Source organism: Oncorhynchus kisutch, linkage group LG30 (assembly GCF_002021735.2).
Source record: "Oncorhynchus kisutch isolate 150728-3 linkage group LG30, Okis_V2, whole genome shotgun sequence".
Lineage (NCBI taxonomy): Eukaryota > Metazoa > Chordata > Actinopteri > Salmoniformes > Salmonidae > Oncorhynchus > Oncorhynchus kisutch.
This window is the reverse complement of record NC_034203.2, coordinates 170,920-194,461: the sequence shown is the minus strand read 5'-3', so window position 1 is coordinate 194,461 and position 23,542 is coordinate 170,920. Positions and strand designations below refer to the sequence as shown.

At 41.2% G+C, this 23,542-nt stretch overlaps 1 long non-coding RNA gene across 1 annotated transcript; it reads left to right on the top strand.

The window, feature by feature from the left end:
- Positions 1-7,023: 7,023 nt before the first annotated feature.
- LOC116358646 (uncharacterized) lies at positions 7,024-22,319 on the top strand. The gene is made up of 4 exons (XR_004206418.1): positions 7,024-7,152; positions 17,637-17,802; positions 18,233-18,285; positions 21,476-22,319. It is a non-coding gene; the product is annotated as an uncharacterized LOC116358646 (long non-coding RNA).
- The last annotated feature ends 1,223 nt before the right edge of the window (positions 22,320-23,542 follow it).

The window sequence follows — 23,542 nt, the reverse complement described above, 5'->3', positions numbered from 1 at the left end:
AAGTAAAATATAGGTATTAGGTGAACAATAGATAAGAAATAAAACAATACAAAGAATAACAGTAGCGAGGCTACAGTGGGGCAAAAAAAGTATTTAGTCAGCCACCAATTGTGCAAGTTCTCCCACTTAAAAAGATGAAGCCTGTCATTTATCATAGGTACACTTCAACTATGATAGACAGAATTAGGATTTTTTTTCTCCAGAAAATCACATTGTATGATTAATGAATTTATTTGCAAATTATGGTGGAAAATAAGTATTTGGACAATAAAACGTTTCTCAATACTTTGTTATGTACCCTTTGTTGGCAATGACAGAGGTCAAACGTTTTCTGTAAGTCTTCACAAGGTTCACACACACTGTTGCTGGTATTTTAGCCCGTTCCTCTATCTCCTCTAGAGCAGTGATGTTTTGGGGCTGTTGCTGGGCAACACGGACGTTCAACTCCCTCCAAAGATGTTATATGGGGTTGAGATCTGGAGACTGGCTAGGCCACTCCAGGACCTTCTTACGAAGCCACTCCTTCATTGCCCGGGCGGTGTGTTTGGGATCATTGTCATGCTGAAAGACCCAGCCACGTTTCATCTTCAATGCCCTTGCTGATGGAAGGAGGTTTTCACTCAATCTCACGATACATGGCCCCATTCATTCTTTCCTTTACACGGATCAGTCGTCCTGGTCCCTTTGCAGAAAAACAGCCCCAAAGCATGATGTTTCCACCCCCATGCTTCACAGTAGGTATGGTGTTCTTTGGATGCAACTCAGCATGCTTTGTCCTCCAAACACACAATCTTTTTCTGGATCATCCAAATGCTCTCTAGCAAACATCAGACGGGCCTGGACATGTACTGGCTTAAGCAGGGGGACACGTCTGGCACTGCAGGATTTGCGTCCCTGGCGGCCTAGTGTGTTACTGATGGTAGGCTTTGTTACTTGGTCCCAGCTCTCTGCAGGTCATTCACTAGGTCACCCCGTGTGGTTCTGGGATTTTTGCTCACCGTTCTTGTGATCATTTTGACCCCACGGGGTGAGATCTTGCATGGAGCCCCAGATCGAGGGAGATTATCAGTGGTCTTGTATGTCTTCCATTTCCTAATAATTGCTCCCACAGTTGATTTCTTCAAACCAAGCTGCTTACCTATTGCAGATTCAGTCTTCCCAGCCTGGTACAGGTCTACAATTGTGTTTCTGGTGTCCTTTGACAGCTCTTTGGTCTTGGCCATAGTGGAGTTTGGAGTGTGACTGTTTGAGGTTGTGGACAGGTGTCTTTTATACTGATAACAAGTTCAAAACAGGTGCCATTAATACAGTTAACGAGTAGAGGACAGAGGAGCCTCTCAGAAGAAGTTACAGGTCTGAGAGAGCCAGAAATCTTGCTTGTTTGTAGGTGACCAAATACTTATTTTCCACCATAATTTGCAAATAAATTCATTTAAAATCCTACAATGTGATTTTCTGGATTTTTTTTTTCTCATTTTGTCGGTCATAGTTGAAGTGTACCTATGATGAAAATGACAGGCCTCTCTCATATTTTTAAGTGGGAGAACTTGCAATTGGTGGCTGACTAAATACTTTTTTGCCCCACTGTATATATAGGCCTTTATTTAACTTGGCAATTCATTTAAGAACAAATTATTTGTCTCAATGATGGCCTAGGAACAGTGGGTTAACTGCCTTGTTCAGGGGCAGAACGACAGATTTTTACCCTGGGGATTTGATTTTGCAACCTTTCGGTTACAAGTCCAACACTCTAACCACTAGGCTACCTGTCTCCCCTATTGAGGTAGTATGTACATGTAGGTATGGTTAAAGTGACTATGCATATATGATAGAGAGTAGCAGTAGCGTAAAAGAGGGGTTGGTGGGTGGTGGGACACAATGCAGATAGTCTGGGAAGCTAATGTGTGGGGGCACCGGTTAGTCGGACTAATTGAGGTAGTATGTACATGTAGGTATGTTTAAAGTGACTATGCATATGTGATATATGATAAACAGAGAGTAGCAGCAGCATGTCGGAGGAAACACCGTACACCTGGCGATTGTGTCAGCGTCCATTGCGCCCAGCCCGCCAAAGGAGTCGCTAGAGTGCGATGGGACAAGAACATCACTGCCAGCCAAACCCTCCCCAAACCAGGACAATGCTGGGTCAATTGTGCGCCGGCCCATGGGTCTCCCAGTCGCGGCTGGCTGCAACAGAGCATGAACTCGAACCAGGATCTCTAGTGGCACAGCTAGCACTGCGGTGAAGTGCCTTAGACCACTGTACAACTCGGGAGGCCATCCCATTGAACACCTTTGGGATGAATTAGAACGCTGACTGCGAGCAAGGCCTAATCACCCAACATCAGTGTCCGACCACACTAATGCACTTGTGACTGAATGGAAGCAAGTTCCCACAACAATGTTGATGGAAAGCCTTCCCAGAAGAGTGGAGGCTGTTATATCAGCAAAGGGGGGGGACCAACTCCATATTAATTCCCATGATTTTGAAATGAGATATATTCGACGAGCAGCTGTTCACATACACTACATGACCAAAAGTATGTTAAGTTGTGAATACATGTTTATCGATGTTCCAAAACAGATTTCACTAGGTTTCCCAAATTAAGCATACAGAGGGCGACATACAGAGGCTGCATGCTCAAACAGTAATTTATGATTTGAGTGAAATAACCGGAGAAGCCTGAAAAACAAAAACAGCCGGAAAGCAACCTCCATTCCCTATTCCATCTGCCTCTGTTCCTGCCCATTTGATAAATGGGCCATTCTAAATCAAAACAAATTTGACATATTAGTAAAGACAATATTAAATTGAGAATATTGAAAATATGATCACTTGATGAGGGAACGTGTGTGCAGTCCGAGGCAAGGAACAGAGCAAACACTTTTCATGATTTGAGAAAGTAACAATAGGCTCTATTCTGAACTTCACCAAACCAGAAAACAAGTTTGTTTACGTCCGCACGTTAATAATCTCAAAGTTAGCTAGTACCCCTAAGTTAACTTTTAAAAGTGCTTGAATGTCACGCCTGTGTCAGGCCAGAGCCAAGTGTGTTGGATAATGCACATGAAAATATAAAGGAACAGAAGCAAGAGATAGAGGAACTGCAAAACAAGCTACAAGAGACAACTGTACAGAAGTTTGGGTTGGAGCTGTATGCAGGGTTGGATTATGATATCAGTTTTAATACCTGGTATGTGGCTAACACTTGCTTATTCCTTTCCATTTATGAGTGTGTAATGCAATAAATAATGCATACTGTGTTCAGTTTGTCATGTTTAACTTACGCAAATATTCAAGGTGGGTTGCATGCTAATCGATTAGCATGCTAACTGGAGCTCATGCAAAGTCAATGGGACAAACAGGTTCATTCGCTAGCTATACTGAACTATTAATACAACAATTTCAGATTCAAAGAAGGAAATCAGTCAATTGAAATAAATTAATTTAGGGTATAATCTAAGGATTTTACATGATTGGGAATACAGATATGCTGTCACACCCTGATCTATTTCACCTGTGTGGTGCTCATCTCCACCCCCCTCCAGGTGTCACCCATTTTTCACATGATCCCCTGTGCATTTATACCTTTGTTTCTGTTTGTCTGTTGCCAGTTCATCTTGTCTCGTCAAGCTTACCAACATGTTTTTCCTGTTCTCGCTAGTCCTGGTTTTTCTAGTTCTGGTTTTGACCAGTCTGCCTGCCATTCTTTACCTTTTTGACACTGTCTTGTATTACTGACCTCAGCCTGCCTTCCATTCTGTACCTTACTGACTCTGACCTGGATTACCAACCTCTGCTTGCCCTTGACCTGCAGTTTGCCTGACCACTGTTTTGTAAATAAACATTTGTGATTCGAACCGTCTGCATCTGAGTCTTACCCTGAGCCCTGATATATGCATCTGCTGGACACATACCTTAAAGTAAGGACATTGAGACAGAAAACCAGTCAGTATCTGGTGTGACCATCATTTGCTTCAAGCAGCGCAAACCTACATCTCCTCAGGCTGAATTATTTGTTCATGGAGTAGTATTATTTGTTCACAGGCTGTAGTATTTGTTCATGGAGAGGTACTTTGGCAGGTAGAGGATCTATAAAAAAAAAAATAAAAAAAAAACTCTGCTTTGAAGACAGTTGTATCTTTGTAAATGTTCTGCAGAAACATCATGGGCTTAAACAACTCTCTCAGCTAAGTTTTCTGCTGTACTTTTCGATCTCACATTGATGACTTCCCTAAAAGTAAAAAGCATTCACTCTTTCCTTCCCCAAGGAATGCCCACTCAGGTGTTTCACATAGACAGCTTCAATGACAAGGGAGAGGGGTCTGGAAGCACACCAATGAATCCTTTGTACAGCACAGATCTGAAAAGACAAATTCTATGCGCAAAACTGATTATGCATATTGTTACATTAGTGTAGTGTAATAGAGTTTAGGGTTGAGCAGAGGACTACAAAAAGCATGCCCATGTCCTACGTATGATGCATTCATAGCCGTATAGTTATGTAAATGTAAACTTGTATCACCATGAATATCTGTACACACGACATGTTATTTAAACTTGATCTGCCCGTCAACAACTTTGTATACCTGTCACGACTCCGACCGAAGGACACTCCCCTTCCCGTTCGGGTGGCGCTCGTTGTCGCAGGCCTACTAGCTGCTACTGATTATTTCCTCCCCCTCCTTATGTGTTGATTGTGTGCACCTGTTTTGTGTTAGGTAGTAGGCTTTATTATTCAGCCGGCCCGCAGGGTTCCTTGTGCGGGATTAATTATTGTGATCGTCTGTTTGGTGTACTATTGTGCACATCGATGGGTTTTGTGTTTTCCCATTTTGTGGTTTTTCCCTGGACCGTTTAAGTCCCCCTGTTTGGGGCATTTGTTTGTTCAGTACGCCCTGTGTGTTTGTGAGGGTTGGCTTATGTTCAGCGTTTTCTCAGTGCATTAAAGTAGCACTCCCCTGAACTCTCTGCTTCCTGCGCCTGACTCCTCACCCACTACACTCAGACTGTTACAATACCTCATGCATTTGAGGTCCCATCTATTTTGGGTTTCAAAAACATTTCATCCACAGGTCCTGGCTTCACCCCCTATATATTACAAAATATATTTATCACCAAGGCAGGCTTAACTACAGACAGCCATGTTGTGTAGATCAGTAGCTAATGCGACTGGCTACATGGATACAGTTTGAAGGAAGTTGCTAACTAGCGTTAGCACAATTGCTAACTAGCATTAGTGCAAATACTGGAGATCTATGGTAGCGGTTAGCATTGACTTCCAGTCAATTTGATTGGCTCGCAAAGCTACTTCTCACTTTCTCATACTGGACGCAGAGACAAAAATGGTATCCACAAGTTCATCTGACTCTGGAGAAGTAGATAAAGGGCATAATTGAGAAAATCCAGAAGTATCCCTTTAACCAGAATGTTAGCTATAAACAACTGCAAAAACATACAGTAGCTAGCTAGGTCCAGCTACGGTACATAACTACCTTCATAGTCATACAGGTAGGAAGACAAAACTTGAATCCCTTCTCCAGTTTACATTTAGCTGCACTTGTAGATGACCTGGTGATACTGTGTACATCGTTAATAGTAATCCTAGGAAGTTGTAGCAAACGTGTGAAAATTGTTTGAGATGCCATCGTTCCTGTATGCAATGCAGCACTTCCGCTTAAACAGGAAATGAGTATAGTTCAGTCATACCCCAGAAATTGTTTTTTATAGAACCTTTAGTCGCATCATGCAGCCCATATATGTTTTGATTTCTAAGACATTCTAAGGTTTATATCATTCACCACTACAGTTGCCAAATAACTCAAAATCTAGCATATAGGACCTGTTTCAAATGATCATTTTTACACTCAACATCTGGGAATATTCGTGCCGGGAATAGGAAAAATATCAATTTTATTTTATTCAGCTAAGTTAAATAACATTCTTCTTACTATAAAATAATGCCACTGGACTTACAAATCATATTGTAACGTCTGCTTCCAACTCACACCCTCAAACACGTAGACCCCCTGAAAGAAGCTCACTTTCCAGTTCACACTCTCAAACACCTAAATCCTCTGAACGCAGCTCTCTCCCAATCACCTGAATTCTAATCACCTGTTCACACACCTGTATGTCATTATCAGAAACTATTTAGTTCAGTTCTTTGCACCCCATCACTGTGCGGTATTGTTTGTTTTGTGAAACACATCTGGGCACTGGGTTTCCCGTGAGTTACTCCTCCCGTGTACGATAGTTTTTTTTGCCTATTCCCTGCCTGTACTTTAGCCTATCGGAATTCCTGTTATCTATTGCCTGATCTCCCAGACTACGTTACTAGCCTTTTCCCTGCCTGTACTGTTGCCCTTTTGGACCCCCTGTGTATGACCTTCTGCCTGCCCCTGGACCCAGCTACCTGCATCCTCCTATGGTCCTTTGCAATAAACAGCTGCTGCGCCCTGCGTTTGAAACCAGCTCTCTGTCTCCCCTCATGTTCATTACACATATCTTGTCTGGAAAATGAACAAGCTTACAGCCTATGGCATAGTGCATAGCCAGATAACATATACTGTAGTAAGCCAACACATTCTGTTCTTCTGAAATAAAATGTCTTCATATTGTAATGTTTCTTTAGACCTGCCTAAAATAAATGAATTGATTGTGATGGTGTATTAAACTGATTTGACTTTTTAAAATGTAGATGTTCTAAAAGGCATCAGCTACTTGTATGCATGGAGATGCTAAACGTGTTTGTTAATTAACGGTCATTTACCGTGAGACTGGCAGTCTTTTGAATGACAATAACCGCCTGACAGAATTTCATGACTGCCACAGCACTAGGCTAGGGAAAACTAATTGTTCCTGTCTTGTGTGTATTTATTAACATTGATGCCTATGTGCGTGTGTACACACACTGTATACACCCACAGACACGTGCACAAACTGCACCACCTGTTTCTCCCCCTCCCTCACACACTGCCCCTCCCACCGCATTCCCTCTCTCCCCTGTGTTTAAAAACCTAGAACGTCCGACTAACAGCCCTTCGTAAGCACTTAAGCCAGTGCTTAGCAGCATAGAGGAAGAGTGGAGCTCAGTGAAACAGTGGAGAAGTCTAGCCGCTACCTCTCAGTGAGAGAGAGAGAGAGAAGAGGTAAGGTGGAGGGGGGGCTGGAATTCACTCCAGACAGCTTATTGAAACAACGTTGGCACAGGTTCAGAGTCCGAGTCAGAGCGGCCTTAAATCTCCTAAAGGCTAGTTAACCCAGGGTGAAATAACTCCACCACAGAGAGGGAGAGATTGAGCTGGAGAGAAATAGAAAGGGAGAGAGAAAGCAAGGCAAGGAGAGCGCAAAAGAGAGAGGGAGGGACAGAAAGAGCGGGGAAAGAGACAGAAGAGGGAGAGAAAAAAATAATGAGATCCCCCACTGAGTCAGAAGAGAGCAGGAGAAGAGGATGAATGGGAGGAAGACAGATTTATTGAATGAATACACACTCAGCAGATTATACACAGAGGGAGGCGGATATACAGTGGGTCCTCATTTAAAAGTTGTCACACCATAGCGTAGCTTGCGTGATGCTGCGGAATGTTATGGCACTTGAGTGCATGATGTCATAGTATTTTACTCTCAGCCATTGTTGCCGTTTAATGATCGTTCGACCACTTGAGGGCATCTTTATGAAGCTTGTGGTGATTGCTTACTTTTCCAAATAATCCTACAGAGGGCCATGCTGGTCAGACGTTTTGATTGCTATAGCCTATCCGAAAGAGCATATTCCAAGGTTAATGAATCTCGTTTTTCCAAACACAGATGGTTTCTCTTTCAAGAATAACCACAGCTACATGCATACTGCTGACAATCAGCAAATACCGATTCGGGGAAAATATCCTTTCCATTGTATTCTATCGTATTCATATTGTAAAGGGCTGGGGAATATAAGCATGTGATGTCTGCTAAATTAGTCAAGAAAATGTCATTGACATGGCACAGCCATGGCCTCAGCTACTATAGCACAGATAAATCAATCTTAAAACATGCTATTCTACTCTTTTGAAATAAATTGTCTTCGTACATTATTTTTAATGACCTCCCTAAACAAAATATTAGACTTCTTTGTGAATGTGTATATTAAAATGATTTATTAGACTGGGGGCTATTGGTAGGCTACTCATCCAGTCCAAGCTATTCTTCTGTTAATATGCATATGGTGCAATAGACCTTCATGGTACTTTGAGGATGAAAGGCTCAGAAAGTTTGTCTTTTATATTTCTCAATGTAGGCCCACTGCTAGAGTGCAAAATACACATATTTAGGAAAAGTCAGGGACAGGTGGGTTCAAGGTTTTTATTGAAGTTAAGTTATGGAAATGACATGGAGCTTGTCATGGCTGTTCTGGAAGGGTCAGAATGGGTCAGATCAGACTGGTGGGATTGTGACAGTAACCGGGGGTGGGTGGGGGGGGGCTGCTGGATGGTTGACTGTTCACACCCGGTCGTAAATTACAAGACTCTTTTAACCTTTAGTATCAACTAAAGGAATGTCCCTTTATCTCCACTTTTGGGCACTTTTGCCCACCCAAAACTCTAATGTCCAAAAAGTGAACACGAACAATATTTCTAACATCTGAATGTGGAAAACTAATGTCTATTTTGTGATGCCATTAAAATGGTGTAATGAAAATACTGTAACTTGAAAAGTATACACTGTATATGTCAGGTTCTCATCATATATGTTGTGCATGAGTCATGCCCTGAGAGAGCTCAGAGATTGTGTCAGGAGGATGATAATGCCCCTTTTACGCAAGTCTATAAAGGCTTGGAAGAGAAATTATCAGACCTGAAAGACGTGAGACCGTGGTCCACACGTTTGAAATGGCTAGAACGTTAAACATTGCCAGGCTGCAGCTGAGCATGTAAAGTGGTTCAAACCATTCACATGAGCTAAGAACAAGTTCTGAAAAAGATACCACTGATAACCGGACAACTAAGAAGAAAGACATTGACCTCTGGTGGACAATCAGAGACATACAAGTGAGCTGAGTGAAGACAGCCAAAACCCCCTTTCAAGAAGGCTTAGTATCAACAGAGATAGACGACATGATTTCTTACTCCAAATGGGCGGTGGTTCGTGTGCAAGGTATAGGATTAATGTGAGGACAGTCTTAGAATCTCTCCCTCTATCATATCTTGTCAGTCCACCAGGGACCTTTATCTCATGTAAGTGTGTCTGAGTATTCTGTGTTATTATTTAGTTAGCTAGTAAATAATGAATTCAATTTGTTTACAGTTGTACTAAATAATGACCAAGGCTGGGGGTTTTGCAGAGCCAAGAAGGTTGCAATCATTCAGACTGAGTGTTTGATAAGAGGTAATGATTAATACGATGACTATCGATGAAATAGGTAAAGACCTTAGAGTTTAATAGTTACTCTAAACAACTTATTCTGTGGTGCCCCAAATCCTGATGAATTATTACATTTAATTGGGTAACAATTAAACATAGTTAGTGGATTAAATAAATAATCAGATTAATGAAAGGAAAGTCACGACAAGCTGTAGGCCTAAGAGTCCTGTTTACTGTAGCGGTTTTAAAATAACTTACTTATTGGCATAAAGGCCTACTACAATATTCAGTATATCATTCAAACATTCATTAAATTTGTTTATGTCATCACACAGCATACAAATCATTAATGTCTTTAAATACAGTCCATCATTTTAGTTATAAATCAAAATAACAAAGGGAGCCTTGACTAATTAAATGGATAAACCGCAACATGTCGGCTAAAGCGATTGAATTCTAATATTGGTTGTACCAAAGACTTTAAAAGCTTTATTTCTTAGAACAGACTGTGGGATTGATTTTAATTTGTTTATAAATGATTATTGTATGTGTTGAGTTGTTTATATTGTTTAAAATGTAGCTTACTGAAATTGATTCATATTATTGTGTTTCTATTTCAAGAAAAACCAAAATGCATTTTATAGTAGCCTATAAAGTCATAGTAGGGTTTCCGTTAGGAAAATATGGTGCTGTACAATGTGACCAGTTGGGAGTAGGCCTAGGCTACTAAGCGACTGAAGAGCAAAATAATCCTAACATTTCCACAACCTAATCCAAACAGAATCTAACTTGATAAATCTAATTGATTTATCAAGACCAGTCCCCATGCCTGTCTCAAAGCAGCGCGAAAAGGTGCTGAAATAGTTGACCACATGTGGGTAGAAAATAGCTTCAAATCCTATTCTAACAATTGGATGACTGGGTGTTTCAGTAGGAAATAAGTGTTTCCTTCATTTGCATTAGCCTACTTTATTTAATAGTTCCGTCATTCAGTGATATTTATTCTCATAGTAATTCCTTATGGATCCACCCAGATGGGGTTAGAAAACATGCATGTGGTGAGCTATGCAAAGAGATGGATGAAGTGACATGCCTCAGAAACATCCATGAATACATTTAAAGTCCCTAAACTCGGCAAGAGTCTATTGTCCTACTGATAGCCCATCAAGGGAGGGTGGCTTCTCTTGTATTCCAATTTATTGGAAAGGCTGCTAAATCATTTACAACTGGTCCACAGCGCTGTTGTGTACTTACAGTACAATGCACTTTCACTGCATTGTCTGCCTGACTCTCTACCAATGGCACCAGATGCTTCTTTCTGTTGTTATCTATTTGGTAACATTCCATAAGTAAATGTAATAAATAAAACATACATTAAATAGCTCAGGTCTTGAAAATATGTGAAACCTTTGAGTATTATTTTTCTGTGCTTGGTAGACGAGGCTTCATGGCTTCGCCATCAACTTGTTAATTCTAGCAGACATCACTTGCGTATATTCAGTAAAAACATACATTTTAAGAATATAATGGAATATAACATTTGTTTCTCTTAGAATAAAAACCTTACAGTAGAACAAGAGTTTTAGTAAGTAATAGGTTACAGTCCAGTTTCAGCTTCTTCTGACAATTTAAAAATAAATGTAAAAAATTTAAAAAAATTGTACGCACGGGACAGAGGAAGAGCCATTCGTACACGACTGTTCTAAATTCAATCACCCTCTTCTTCTATATCCTCATTCAGTTCATTCAAATTCAATTGTAACACATTGTCACTCACAACTTTAAATCGCTTGAAGTAACATGATATAGGTCAATTAAAGAGTCAAAATATTAGCCTAGTGCAGTGGTTCCCAAACTTTTTATAGTCCCGTAACCCTTCAAACATTCAACCTCCAGCTGTATTCCCCCTCTAGTGCCAGGGTCAGCGCACTGTCAAATGTTGTTAGTCATCATTGTAAGCCTGCCACAAACACACTATACGATACATTAATTAAACATAAGAGTGTGAGTTTGTTACAACCCGGATAGTGGGAAATGAAGAGCTCCTCTAGGTACAGGGCACAAAAAAATATAATAAATGATTTTGCTCTTTAGTTAACCATCTTACATATAAAACCTTATTTGTTAATCGAACACTGAATAACTCACCACAGGTCAATGAGAAGGGTGTTCTTGAAAGTATGCACATAACTCTGCCATGTTGGGTTGTGTTGAGAGAGTCTCAACCTTAAATCATTTCCCACACACAGTGTCTATTTAGTTTTCATGCTAGTGATGGCAGAGAATCCACAATCACATAGGTACGTGGTTGCAAAGGGCATCAGTGTCTTAACAGTGCGATTTGTCAAGAAAAGGGCGAAGCCCAATCTAGAAATCTGGCAGTAGCTTCTGATAAAATTCCATTTTCACAGAACCGCTTGGGTAAATTGATGAGGCTCTCTTACTCAGATATTGGTAAGTGGACTGGAGGCAGGGCATGAAAGGGATAACAAATCCAGTTGTGTGTGTCATCCATTTCAGGATTGTACCTGCATTATTGCGCACCAAACTCACTCAGGTGCGTCGCTATATCACATTTGACATTGTCCGTAAGCTTGAGTTCATTTGCACACACAAAAAAAATATCATACAATGATGGAAAGACCTGGTTGTTGTCCTTGTTAATGCAGACAGAGAAGAGCTCCAACTTCTTATGGTATAGGGGACGCTTGCGTCCCACTTGGGCAAAAGCCAGGGAAAGTGCAGCACGGCGATTTTTTTAAAAATGATATAAAAATCAAACTTTCATTAAATCAAACATGTAAGATACTTAATGAAAGCTACACTCGTTGTGAATCCAGCCAACATGTCAGATTTTAAAAAGGCTTTTCGGCGAAAGCATAAGAAGCTATTATCTGATAGCACAAAAGTAAACAAAGGAGGGTAGCATATTTCAACCCTGCAGGCGCTACACAATGCAGAAATAAAATATAAAACATGCCTTACCTTTGACAAGCTTATTTTCTTGGCACTCAAATATGTCCCTTAAACATCAATTGGTAATTTTGTTTGATTAATTCCATCCATATATCCAAAATGTCAATTTGGAGCGTTTGATCCAGAAAAAAAACAGCTTCCGAAATGCGCAACGTCACTACAAAATATTTCAAAAGTTGCCTATAAACTTTGCCAAAATATTTCAAACTACTTTTGTAATACAACTGTATTTTTAAACATAATTATCGATCAAATTGAAGACGGGTCTATCTGTGTTCAGTACAGGAACACAACAAACCAAGCTACTTTTCAAGTCTTGCGCAACTCTGTTAAGCAGTTCCTAGATGGCCGTACTTCTCTGCACAAATGAATAACCTCAACCAAATTCTAAAGACTGGTGACATCCAGTGGAAGCGGTAGGAACTGAAAACAAGTTCCTAAGAAATATTGTTTGCCAATGAGATTTCACTGAACAGACAGACCAAAAAAAAAAATCTGAATGGTTAGTCCTTGGAGTTTTGCATGCTACATAGGTTGTTATACACAGAAATGATTCAAAGTTTTAGAAACTTCAGTGTTTTCTATCCATTAATAATAATATGCATATCTTATATTCTTGGCATGAGTAGCAGGAAGTTGAAATTGGGCACGCTTTTTATCCAAAAGTGAAAATGCTGCCAGCTATACCTTAAGTTAAATCATAGCCTCAATGTTGTCCTGCACGTTGAATATAGTTGCGGAGAGTCCCTTTAATCCTAGATTCAGATCATTCAGGTGAGAAAAAACATCCCCCAGATAGGCAATTACACAATGTAGCCACTTACGGGTATTCTTCAACATAAAGGCGTAAAACTACGTCACAATGCTGTAGACACCTTCGGGAATACGTAGAAAAAGTAATCTGGTTGATAGCCCATTCACTGCTCAATAGGGATGCATTGGAACACAGAGCTTTCAAAACATGAGGCACTTCCAGATTGGATTTCTCTCAGGGTTTCACCTGCAATACCAGTTATACTCAGACAATATTTTTACAGTTTTGGAAACTTTACTGTTTTCTATCCTAAGCTGTCAGCTGTTATGCATATTCTAGCATCTTGCCCTGACAAAATATCCCGTTTACTTTGGGAACGTTATTTTTCCAAAAATGAAAATACTGCCCCCTAGGCACAAGAGGTTAACGTTCTTTACTGACCATTTTCACTTGTCTGACCACTTGCATGATGACGAGTTTCTCACATGACTACCCTATCTGGAGGATGTTCTCTCTCTCACCTGAATGATCTGAATCTAGGAATACAGGGACTCTCATCAACTATATTCAATGTACAGGACAAAATTGAGACTGATTATGAAATTAGAGCTATTCTGTGTCTGCATTAACAAGGACAACAGGTCTTTCCATCATTGTATGTTTTTTTTTGGTGTGCAAATGGACTCAAGCTTACGGACAATGTCAAATGTGATATAGCGAAGTACCTGAGTTGGGTGCGCAATTATGCAGGTACTTTCCCGAAACAGACAAACTGGATTCGTTATCCCTTTCATGCCCTGCCTCCAGTCCACTTACCATTATCTGAATAAGAGAGCCTCAAGCAGTTATGTGAAAATTGAATTTAATCAGAAGCCACTGCTAAATTTCTGGGTTGGGCTGCGCTCAAAGTATCCTGCCTTGGCAAATCGTGCTGTTAACTTCACTAGGGTAGGGGGCAGCATTCTGAATTTTGGATGAAGAGGGTGCCCAAATTAAAACTGCCTGCTACTCAGGCCCATAAGCTAGGATATGCATATAATTTGTGGATTTGGATAGAACTCTAAAAGTTTACAAAACTGTTAAAATAATGACTGAGTATAACAGGACTAATATGGCAGGCGAAAACACGAGGTAAATCCAACCAGGAAGTACTTTTATTTTGAAAGGCTTTCAATGGAAAAACAGCCTATCCACCATTCAAAGACTTAAGACCCAGTTCATAATCTCTATGGCTTCCTCAACATGTGACCAGTCCTTAGGCATTGTTTCAGGCTTTTACTCTGAAAAATGAGGGAGATACACTGCTTTCAATGAGAGGACAGTGGAAATTTCCATCCATGAACCAAGCACGTGATCGGGAGCGCGCATTTCTTGTTTACCTTTTCCATTGACAAAGCTTTTATCCGGTTGAAATATTGAATATTTATGACAAAAACAACCTGAGAATTGATTTTAAACATCGTTTGACATGTTTCCACTATCTTTTATTGTACTTTGACTTTTCGTCTTGGGTTTTGAGAGTGCGCATTGTGCCTTTGGATTTCTGAACAAAACAGAGGTATTTGGACATGAAAATGAACTTTATCGAACAAAACAAACATTTGTTGTCTAACATGGAGACCTGGGAGTGCCACCAGATGAAGATCAAAAGGTAAGTGATTAATATTAATGCTATTTCTGACTTGTGACACTCCTTGGAAAATGGCTGTATGGGTTTCTGTGGCTAAGAGCTGACCTAACATAATCGCAAAGTCTGCTTTCGCTGTAAAGCCTTTTTGAAATCGGACACTGTGGCTGGATTTACAATACGTTTCTTTAAAATTGTGTAAAATACATGTGTTTGAGGAATTTTAATTATGGCGTTTGTTTTGAATTTGGCGCCCTGCAATTTCACTGGCTGCAGTCGAGGTGGGACGCTCTCTGTACCAGAGCGGTTAAGACACTGATGCCCTTTGCAGCCACTTACCTACGTGAGAGTGGATTCTCAGCCCTCACTAACATGAAAAATAAATACAGGCACAAACTGTGTGGAAAATTATTTAAGACTGACTCTCTCCAATACAACATTGCAAAGATTTGTTTTTCAAAAATGAAAGGATGGACATAAGGTTTTATATGTAAGATGGTTAAATAAAGAGCCAAATTATTTTATTATTACTACATTATTATTTGTGCCTTGGTCCTATAAGAGCTCTGTCACTTCCCACGAGCCGGGTTGTGACAAACTCCCTCTTTTGTTTAATAAATGTATTGTATAGTGTGTTCGGTAGGCTTACAATGGCAAAACAACATTTGAGAGGGTGCTGACCCCGGTGCTAGTGGGGGTACGCAGCTGGAAGTTGAAAATTTGACAGGGTACGGGATTATAAAAAGTTTGGGAACCACTGGTCCAAACCAATCAATTACGAGACAGGTGAAATCCAGCCATTTACTAGACACTGAGTACTAAAACATTAGGTGTTCTTAATGTTTTGTTTGGTATATTCATTGGCTTTGTCATTGGTATATTTGAAAGAAAAATATTGATACATTAAGCTCTAACACTTATCGGCAAAAATGACAAATTAATTAGTGGGTGACAGGGATTTTAGTTAGTGGGGCAGTAGATGCCCAGTTGTCTACCTACACCATATACATAATATACACAGTAATGTCAGGTCAGACAGTTCCAGCTCAGAGAGGCACAGCTCATGATTTAGAATGTAAATTGAATGTGTTTATACAACAAAATGTTAGTGCAGCGAATCACATTGAACAGTTTCAAACTAAAACATAATGTATCATATTGAAGCCCATGTACAGTGGGGCAAAAAAGTATTTAGTCAGCCATCAATTGTGCAAGTTCTCCCACTTAAAAAGATGAGAGAGAGAGGCCTGTAATTTATCGTAGGTACACTTCAACTATGACCGACAAAATGAGAAAAAAAAATTACATTGTAGGATTTAATGAATGGTGGAAAATAAGTATTTGGTCAAAAGTTTCTCAATAGTTTGTTATATACCCTTTGTTGGCAATGACAGAGGTCAAACGTTTTCTGTAAGTCTTCACACTGTTGCTGGTATTTTGGCCCATTCCTCCATGCAGCTCTCTAGAACAGTGATGTTTTGCGACGGTTGCTGGGCAACACGGACTTTCAACTACCTCCAAAGATGTTCTATGGGGTTGAGATCTGGAGACTGGCTAGGCCACTTCAGGACCTTGAAATGCTTCTTACGAAGCCACTCCTTCGTTGCCCGGGCGGTGTGTTTGGGATCATTGTCATGCTGAAAGACCCAGCTATGTTTCATCTTCAATGCTCTTGCTGATGGGAGGTTTTCATTCAAAATGTCACGATACATGGCCCCATTCATTCTTTCCTTTACACAGATCAGTCATCCTGGTCCCTTTGCAGAAAAACAGCCCCAACGCATGATGTTTCCACCCCCATGCTTCACAGTAGGTATGGTGTTTTTTGGATGCAACTCAGCATTCTTTGTCCTCCAAACACGAGTTGAGTTACCAAAAAGTTATATTTTGGTTTCATCTGACATTCTCCCAATCTTCTTCTGGATCATCCAAATGCTCTCTAGCAAACTTCAGACGGGCCTGGACATGTACTGGCTTAAGCAGGGGGACACGTCTGGCACTGCAGGATTTGAGTCCCTGGCGGCATCGTGTGTTACTGATGGTTATAAGCTTTGTTACTTGGTCCCAGCTCTCTGCAGGTCATTCACTAGGTCCCCCCGTGTGGTTCTGGGATTTTTGCTCACAGCTCATCATTTTGACCCCATAGGTTGCATGGAGCCCCAGATCGAGGGAGATTATCAGTGGTCTTGTATGTCTTCCATTTCCTAATAATTGCTCCCACAGTTGATTTCTTCAAACCAAGCTGCTTACCTATTGCATATTCAGTCTTCCCAGCCTGGTACAGGTCTACAATTGTGTTTCTGGTGTCCTTTGACAGCTCTTTGGTCTTGGCCATAGTGGAGTTTGGAGTGTGACTGTTGAGGTTGTGGACAGGTGTCTTTTATACTGATAACAAGTTCAAATAGGTGCCATTAATACAGGTAACGAGTGGAGGATAGAGGAGCCTCTTAAAGAAGAAGTTACAGGTCTGTGAGAGCCAGAAATCTTGCTTGTAGGTGACCAAATACTTATTTTCCACCATAATTTGCAAATAAATTCATAACAAATCCTACAATGTGATTTTCTAGATATTTTCTCATTTTGTCTGTCATAGTTGAAGTGTACCTACGATGAAAATTACAGGCCTCTCATCTTTAAGTGGGAGAACTTGCAATTGGTGGCTCACTAAATACTTTTTTGCCCAACTGTATCTAGATATGTATCGAATTGTCTTGAAAGGGAAAGATACACATCCCTAATGTTTCACTTTCCTATTACACTGGATAATACCAAGGCCTCAAACTGTGGTTTTCAAGTCTCTTTCAGACAGCTTAGGTTTTGGTGCCGTCAAAGTGACAACTCAGCATACCACATTGAGAAAGGGTACAATAGAAGATTTTAAGCTGGAATATTACAACGAAGAAGTTACTTCAAACAAACCATTTCTTTCCCCTCAGACATCATTTTATGCGCAACAGAACATGTACAGATTTTTTTTTTACCACGATGCTGGACCTGGACCTGGACCTTCCTCCACATCCTCAACAAAATAAAAGCAATACCAAAAGGCGCTGGGGCAAACAGTGGCACTGTTTCACCTTATGCAGATTCCAGAATTAAAAGGTATGGTTCATTTCAAAAAGTGAACTATCCCTTTAAGTCAGGTGTGATGTAACATTCTCCCAGCTGTCAGTGCATACAGTATAGTGCGCAACTGACCTCTTACATGTGTTCATGAGGATGAGTGTTCATTTCGACAAGTGGTCTTTACACAGTTGAACACAAAGTGATACGTCAGAGGGTAAACTCAAGTCAACACAATTAACACAGCTGTTATGCAACAAGATACAATTATATTTTTATTATTGGAAAACTTTAGTATGACTCAGCGTTAGCATCAATGTTCAAAAGAAGACGAGAGCTCATTTCAATGCAGGGCTAGTCTGCTATGTATCCCTGTACACTTGAAGGCATAGTGTGTGTACTCCAGAATGATTGCGTGTTGATTCAGGTAAAGACTTAGTTGAGACTGACTGCTCTTTTTTGTCTGCAGGGACTCTATGGTTCCACCGGCTTCCTTTTGGCCTGAGACACACGTCGGCCATGGTAAGGACGGATGCCCACCGGGCACTCATTAAACGAAAAAGCCAAATCATTATGGATCACTTGTTCCCCATCCACCAGTGGAGGCTGAGGCTTCATCCCATATGGCATTCTATTCCCTACATTGTGCATTACTTTTGACCAGTGCCCTAAGTCATTGGTCAAAAGCAGTGCACGAATAGACTAAATAGGGTATGATTTCGAACGCAGCCTGGGTGATGTGTCAAAGGGAGACCCCCACCCTTCCCGATCCTACCGAGCCAGTGTGCAGCAGCTGTGGGCTATCATTAGCAGATGACAAAGGCCATTAGGAGTCTTACTCTACAGGCCCGGAGTGGATCTGACAAGCTCACTTTAGCCTTGGCCCACATCGCCAGCACACCACTCATATAAGCACATATAGCCACAAACAGACTAAACCAGTCAGTACTAGACCAGTCTGGTAGTAGCCTAGCTTAACATCTGAAAACACACTGTCCAATATACACACACGGCCACACAGACTACACCAGCCATTAAGTATAGTTGCCGTATTGCCTTGATATCTTAGTATTTTCTTATGCTAATTTCAACATGTTTTAAGTCCTATGGAGAACCACTAAAATGCATGAGAAACAAGAGCTTCAAACAATCAGATGACAACCAATTTACAACTCAACCCACACACGTCTGCAGTCAACCATGAGCCAACCATATAGCTGTTTTTAATATTGAATAAATCAGTACTATTTTAGTCCCCTACGATGAAATAGTAATCAACTGAAATTCCAAACGTTAAACAAGCATATCTCCTGTCCCGTTTGAGCTTAAATTGTTGTCACCAATTGGCCCAAATGGGGGCGCTGCATCATTCCTGGGGGACAGAGTATGTGAGCGAAGCAGAGCTGTAGTGGAGCAAGATTCCCCAAAGGCTGGAGCTTCGGCCTTCTCGCCCACTCCAATTTTACTCCAGTAGCACTCACTTTAGGAGCTTAGGGCCTGCCTGCCCCAGTCTGCATTTGAAGTCTACTTGTGTGCTGCTAATAGTCCCTTGCTTTAGCTACTGTCAGAGTTCACTAAATAGTTTCATAAAAAACTGAAAACACAGGGGCTAAGTCAAGGTGACTAACAAAAATGCAGACCAAGAGCAAGAGAGGGAGTGCAGTAAGGTAGTGTCCACTGTTGTGTAAGGCTTGAATGCCACCTGCTGGTATGGTGCTAAACTGTTAGGTTATAGACCGGATGCCATTGTTCTATGCGTGGGATATAGCAGTTGTTACATGCTAGCTATATGAAACATCCACAACTAAAGAATTTTGTGGAATCTGAAAAGACACTTATCCCAAAAGTATGGTTTATTTACTACATGCACATGCTAAAAGAAAGAAATTAGGTGGGTAAAATCTATGCAATAGGCCATAATTGATTTAGGCTCAATAGGCCTGGCATATTCCCACGTTCAAAGAGCTTTCCGTTTTGATTGGGTTATTTTACCTAAAAACCTTAAGGCCTACCTATAGAAAAATGAAAAATACACAACTTTGCATCTCTGCCCAGTCTGGCATAAAGGGTGTTTAGAATCCCCAGTGGCTCTGTAAGCGTGGAGAGGATATTCTCCGCTGCTAGCGAGTCTCCAGGCACCATAGTATGAGCCTGAAGCCACAAACTGGCCATACTTGTGTTTCTAAAAATGAATTCAAAGGCACTAAGTAATTTGTATTTAATTCTAAGTAAGCCACAGCCTATATGCGCAATTTATAGACTAGAATGATTTAATACAACGAAATGTTTTAAATCAAATTTATTTCACATACACATGGTTAGCAGATGTTAATGCGAGTGTAGCGAAATGCTTGTGCTTCTTGTTCCGACAATGCAGTAATAACCAACGAGTAATCTAACCTAACAATTCCAAAACTACTACCTTATATACACACACACACACGTGTAAAGGGATAAAGAATATGTACATAAAGATATATGAATGAGTGATGGTACAGAACGGCATAGGCAAGATGCAGTAGATCGTATCGAGTACAGGATATACATGAGATGAATAATGTAGCGTATGTAAACAAAGTGGCATAGTTTAAAGTGGCTAGTGATACATGTATTACATAAAGATGCAGTAGATGATATGGAGTACAGTATATACATATGAGATTAATAATGTAGGGTATGTAAACATATTAAGTAGCATAAATGCTGCTTGCTTTATGTCCCTACCAGCATATTGTCACCCTCACAAATGCTTTACAATGTATTTGTTTGTAGGCTATAGCCTTGGAATAATTGAAATAATACAACTTAAGTAATTACTTTGTTCTTTAAGTCTCCTGACCTATTTAGGGTGTTTTATGCCGTTTAATATGACATGTAGCCTATTTGAAATGATGTTCTCTTACATTTACCTTTTCATGTCTATTCAAATACTTTATTCAAATCCATATGGTTTGGTTTCAATACTACAGAAATAGATTGGTGTGGGTTAAATTGTGATGTTAATGAATGGAGCAAATTTGGAGCAGGAGTTTTTTTTCTCCTGTGAGCCTGGAGCGGTGTTTAGCTGAGCGGTAGGAAAAGACATGGAGTACCACTCCATGAGCAATGAGCGGGATTCCCAACTGCTCAACTCCGCTCACATACTCTGGTGGGGGAGGACATATTTACCGTTGCCTTGTTCTCACTGCCTTTTAGCAGTCTCTTTCTAGCTAATTTGATTAATTATACCAGTGCAATTTTTTATTTATTATTGCAATATTTTAATATGCCGCCTTTAGATCTTCTTTAATGACAGTCGTTGAATTCAATCATACAGAACAGGTCTGTTTTATATGATTCAATTCCATTTGAATGGGGACAGCTTTTGCAATGACTCTAGCGGTCATTCAGATATAAATTGTACGCTTGTCAATCTTTGTCAAACATGTTTCGACCACAGTAATTACATTACTGATCTGTATATCTACAGTAGGATTTCTAGCGCCAACGAATAGGGAGAAACTTTAAAGGGTGCGTAGCTCTGGCCCCATCATTGTTGGAATATACGGACTGGAGTAACAGGGAAGCGCACAGTTTGTAACTATTTTACACTGGACTCGTGATTTTAATGAACAAATGTTGGAGTTTAAGTAATAGACTTTGGTTTATTGTAAGCATATATATTCAAAGAATTGTGTGGCATTGTATTGCTCAACATTTCATTGTGCCTCAGGCCTAACTCAGCAGGAGGTGGATCTGGAGTGGATTGCGCAGAAGGGAAACCATGGACAACCCCACCCCTTAAACTGGAGAAAGACCTCTTTTTGAGAATAAAATTCCACATTAGTGGGTGGTTTTCCTATTTATATTCCCCCCAAAAATGTCCATACTTTATACTGTGATGCTGCCTGAGACATCAACAGCTGTCATCATAGGCAGCTCTATGGTGAGAAACATCTTGGTCCCCAAGGCAAAAACCCTTTGTTACCCAAGAGCACAGGACATAAGGCTGCTTCCGACTGTTCTACCACAGCCGGGAGCTGAAACTGTCGTAGTCCATGTGGGGTCCAACGACATCAGGAGGGCTAGCTTGGAACATTTGAAAATGGATTTTAAAATAACTGATTTTAGCATTAAAAAGACTCAACTAAATAAAACAGCCAATTATTTCAGGTCCAGGACAATTGTCGGGTCGCAGGTGTGAAAGATTCAGTAGACTGCTGGCCTTACACATCTGGCTAAAATACTACAATTGTCACGACTTCTACCGAAGTCGTTGCCTCTCCTTGTTCGGGCGGTGCTCGGCGTCACCGGTCTTCTAGCCATCATTGATCCATTTTCCATTGGTTTTGTCTTGTCTTCCCACAGCTGTTTTCAATCCCATTCATTACCTGTTGTGTATTTAACCCTCTGTTTCCCCTCATGTCTTTGTCAGAGATTGTTTATTGTCAGTGTAGTGTTTTTTGTTGTATAGGTGCGCGACGGGTCTTCGTACCCATATTTGTTTATGTTCTTTTTCCTGTTTAGTGTTATGGAGCATGTTACTAGGACATTATTAAAAGACTCCATTTTACACTCAGTTTGACTCCTGCGCCTGACTTCCCTGCCACCTATACACATATGCCTGACAGAATCTCTGACCTACAATATGAAGTCAGCAGGAGAGGACACTATGCTCATGGAGCTGGAGGAACGCATTCAGGAACAAGCGAGGCAGCTTGACTGTATAAGCTCAGTCATGGATCGCATTGTCCAGAATATGGATCGCTGGGAGAGCCAGGGAGTTTCTCCAGCGCCACCACCACAACCGGAATCTCCCTTGAATGTTTCTTCCTCTCCGGAATTGAAGATCCATTCATCCCTACCCACGGGATACAACGGAGACACTGCCGGCTGCCAGGGTTTTTTCCTTAAGCTGAACTTATATCTAGCCACGGCCTCCCCAGTACCATCTGACCTTGAGAAGAGTTACGCCCTCGTCTCATGCCTCACCGGGAAAGCCCTGGAATGGGCCAGTGCTGTGTGTAGAAGGGAGGATGCGGCATTGGACCATTTTGAAGAGTTCACCCGCCAATTCCGGATAGTATTCGATCATCCACCTGAAGGCAAAGCAACGGGGGAGCTCCTCTATCATCTGAGGCAGGAGACGAGGAGTGCACAGGAGTTTGCTTTGGAGTTTAGGACCTTGGCTGCCGGCGCTGGATGGAGCAACAGGGCCCTGATCGACCATTACCGTTGTGGTCTACGCGAGGACGTCCGTCGGGAGCTGGCCTGTAGAGACACCACCCTCACCTTCGACCAGCTGGTGGACATGTCCATCAAGCTGGACAACATGCTGGCTACTCGTGGACGTCTAGATCGGGTCTGGTTGTTCCATCCTCTCGCACCCTCTCTCCCGCACCTATGGAATTGGGAGGGATGGTGCGCAGGGAGACCAGAGGGGGTTCCCGATAGAGCACCATTCATGGTCGCAGAGGGCACACTGCTGGTCGGTGCCGGGTTGGTTCCTCTGGGAATAGAGAAGGCAGGCAGGGCATTCTGGCTTCACCCCAGGTGAGTAGGCACCATTCTCATCCAGAGCCCTCTGCTGCACTAATGTTTGTCTCGGTTTCTTTTCCTGATTTTTCACTGCATTCCCAGTATAAGGCGCTAGTAGATTCAGGTGCGGCTGGGAATTTCATTAATAAAAGTTTAGCTCATAGTTTAGGGATCCCTATTGTTCCTGTGGATATGCCTTTCCCTATTCATGCCTTAGATAGTCGACCATTAGGGTCAGGGTTTATCAGGGAGGTAACCGCAC